Consider the following 4,255-nt stretch of genomic DNA (forward strand, 5'->3'; position numbering starts at 1 on the left):
TTCATGTCAGCTGTATGGTTTAATTTAAAAGTAATTCCAAGCATTTAACACGCTTCCTTCATTTTAAAGAGTACTTCTTAAAAATGAAAAGGATTCAATCCCTTTTTGGAGGCAGACAGAGGGTACAATATAAATGTAAGTCCCATCAGTGCAGGTCTGATGGTTTCTGATTTAAATAGTTTTTATTAAATATGAAATGTCCAAATTACCTAATCATTGTCTCCTGTAAGATAAACATGGTTTTCCCAGGCCTTTCTCCAGAGTCTTATCTCAGAGCTGCAGGATGTCAGTTGATAGCGTTGCCTTCATGTTAGACAAGCAGACAAAATAATTTGATTGTACTGCTTGCCATGTTGTTCTAAGCTGTTCTTTAAGAACTAAAACCACTTTGTTTCTGGTGGCATGACAAAGCCCATTACTTTCATTTTTTTGAACTCCTTAAAAAGCTTCAACATCAATAAGACTGCTTTCAGAGCACACTGGTATAATGTGTCTAGTCTTGTCTACTCTATCCATCCAGAGGTAGACATAAAACAAAAGTTAGGATGCTAGGAAAAACGTTTTTCATGCTGCAAAAACATGGCAAAATTACAGGTAATTACTTTTTAAACTGACAATCGCTGAACAGAGTGTTTAAAGTTAAATTTTAAATAAATTATTCAAAAACCTATAAACCTATATCCAGATGCTGGCAGTAACTTCTGTTCTGTTTGAATAATACTTTGCAATGGTTATACAAATAGGAACAATGAAAAAATGATCAAAATAATCTTTACCACTATCTTCTGTGGGTAAGAGTGAAATGCTTTAATTTTTAAAACCTTAAATGATGTCTTCTAATTATTTAACACTTACTGGAAAGGAGCACAGAAAATGTAAATAATGAACTTAACATAATGAGACCTTTGTTTGAAGTAGCAGGATAAGTTAAGTGATTGAGTATATCCACAGGGTATGTGTGAAGAAATAAAGGTCCTGGCATAAATTGATTTAAATACAAGTTCAAGGTCAGTGGACATCTATTTTGTGACCATGTACAATCTATACTTTCTAAGTCTCTTGTTTCCTAATTCATAAAATAAGAATTTAGAATAGCTACATGCAGGTAGGTTTGAGGATAAAATTAGATCATCCAGTCATCTAGCTCTGCATTAACACTAATGGACAGAAACCAGCATGGTCTCTGTGTTCAGGGAGCTTAGATTCTAGTTGAAAGAGAACAAAAATCAAAATCAAATCATTTTATAGATAACTATAAAATCATGACTGTGATAAGAACTGTTAACAAGAGCCACATGATTTCGTGAAAGTTTGTATTACGGATAGTTTGATGCACTTAGGAAGATTAGAAAATATTTCCATGAGAACAAAACTGTTTTGCCATAGTTTGATTGAATTTATTGGGTAAATAAAAAAAAGAAAAAAAAAACATTCCAGGTCGAGGAACTTCATAAATAAACACGCTGTATCAGAGGTCCCTGAAAGACCAAATAGTATAGAAAAAAGGGAGAATATAGTGAGATATGAGATAGAAAATGAGTAGATGGCACAGGGCTCCAGAGGATGCTGTAAAGACTTTTGTCTTGATCCCTTCAAGAGAATCCTTTGAAAGGATTTAGAAAGAGAGATGGTTTCCGATCTGCTGTTAGAAGAGACCAATCTGAACCACCATAGAGGAACTGAACTTGAACTTGCATTGTAAATGTTCAAACACCACTAATGCTAGTTGTGCAATTCTAGTTTTGCTCATCATCCTTCTCATTGTCACACTCTGCAGAAAATTTTACCTGTTTTCCTCTTTTTACGTACTTTCTTTTTCTTTCTGAGTCAGGGACAGGACTAATGTAGTCCTGTGATTAAAGTAAACAATTTTAAATTAAGTGTCAAATTCTTGGTGCAATGACAGGATACGACCGATTTTTCAAGAAGAAAGATCATTAAATGGTTCTTAGATTTAGTATAAATATTCTTTAAGGAAAAATAATTCTTGTACTTCAACACAATAGTAGCCCTACTCTTATTATGAAAGTGCATTATGATAAAGCAACTATGAAGTAATATGTTTGAATGAAGTTGTATTTAAAATTTAAGATAAGAAAAAGATACATTATGCTTAAGATTCATTACTTACTTTGTTTAAGCTACACAGAATCTTAGAATCTCTATGAATTCATTTAACCCTCTGGGTAACTACACACACACACACACACACACACACCTCAATTCTTCTGGCCTCTGCTTCAGGAACCAATGGGAGAATCATTGTAGACTGTAGATTGAACCATTGTAGAAACTAGCCTTCTCCTTTAGAAATCTCTTTAGTGTCCTCCTTTAAGAGAAATCTGCACTGCGGCCACTAAATAACTGTAAATGGTGAAGTTACCCAAACCTCTGGGATCCAGAATCTTCATCTGAATAACGAAGGCACTCAGTGGAAATGGCCACTAAGGTCCTTCCAACGTGGTGCTATTAGAGACCCTTTAAATTGGGATTATGAAAAGACTCTCAGTGAACTGCTGTTGAAAGAGCCATCAAAACCATCTCCTTCTGTTCATCTGAGTGCCAAAATTATAAAACAGCACTTCAGGGAAATTGCGACCAAATTGTATCATAATAAATATACCTTTTTCCTCCTTAGTAGCAGGTACCTCTTCAAGTTTAAATTTTTCAAGGTATATCCCACAAAACTGTTTATATTCATCAAATTACAGTTACCAAGAATAACTGTCTTACTTTTTCACTACTGTTGATGTATGCCTTTTATAATAGAAAACATAAGGTGGGTTTTGTGTTTTTCTTTTTTTTTTAACCTGAGTTGATGTGGACATCTGGTTGAAAGGTGTTTCTCTTGCTTCATCTCAGAGTACTTGACTAACTTCTTAATTCTGAGGGATCAACACTAATTTCCAGTGTTTACCAGCAATCATAGATGACTAGCAGTTAAAAAGCCATCAGCCCTGTCACATTTTTCAAAGAACAGAATCCCTTTCCAGATGGCCCTTCATTTGGCTAATGGACAGCCTAAGGGGATATAAATGTCACCTGTTGTAGCTAGTCAACAGTATTAATAAAAACACAAAAATAGACCATTCAGCAATGGCAGCAACCCAAAAATGTATTCATGAGTTTCTTTATTGAGTTAATTTGCAATAATCAACATTTTAACATTTTAAAGTTTCAATTCTGTCTCTTAATTTTCCCAAGCTATTGTTTACAAACACCAGAAAATAGACGTTAGAAACTTTAAAAAGTTGTTTTCAAAGGGTCAGACATTTTAAAACATTTGTACCCCAGAAAACAAATAAATAGTATTTCTCTTGTGAAAGATAACCGTCACATAAGTAAGCATTCCTATACAGGTATATATTTTTTGAAACACTGGTTAAGATATGAGCAATTTTACCTTTGCTAATTCATCTTCTACTAAATTACATCTCACAAACTATAAGGCAATACAACTCAATTGCTGTTTCTCAATAGGCTGGGTTTTCTTTTCCGCCTTCTCTGTCTCCAGAGAAATGATGCCATCTACTTGCAATGTGTTCTCAACTTGGTAAAATTTCTTCAGATTATAAAGATCCAGATCACAGGTCCCCATTATCAAATTACCATTGTCTCTATATGCCAGTGACTGACAAGGCCACAGGTGCTCAAAAATGAAATAAATGGATGACTCACCCATTGCAAGGGGATTTTATTGAAGTCATCTTTTCAAGTCATCTCCTGAGATGACAGTGTGGAAGATGTTGTCTAAATTATAGGAGGACAAACTAAAATCATAAACGTATATGTTAAATTAAATTATTACTTTTTCTTTTAATTTATATGGAAAATTTATATTTTAATGACCATAAAATAGAGAAATGTAACAGGCAGTATGCATTTAAAAAGTCTGCTAGAAAGAAAACAAGCCAGAGCCTCTTAGCCTACTCTACATTTCTAGTTATTTATTTCAGTGAAGTCAAGACATGCACATTCCATAATTTCCATGTTTTATGGCATAAAATGTATTCTAAAAATTTCATCTTACATATTTCAAAGAATCAAATTATCTTTGATTTCCTAGTTTTCTAGTACATTTTTTTCTTAAAAATCGTAGAGTAATTTGAAAACAAATGTCAACAATATGCAGGCATAATATCATTATCTCTAGCACCAGCCTTAAGGGACGTGGTAAGAGTTCAAAAAGTCTTCATAGCTCACTGAGCAAGTCACTAGCAAAGAAGTAAAGTAGCATTTTTCTTCCAGGCTTGAT

This window comes from Hylobates moloch, unplaced genomic scaffold, assembly GCF_009828535.3.
Source record: "Hylobates moloch isolate HMO894 unplaced genomic scaffold, HMol_V3 SCAFFOLD_6, whole genome shotgun sequence".
Taxonomy (NCBI): domain Eukaryota; kingdom Metazoa; phylum Chordata; class Mammalia; order Primates; family Hylobatidae; genus Hylobates; species Hylobates moloch.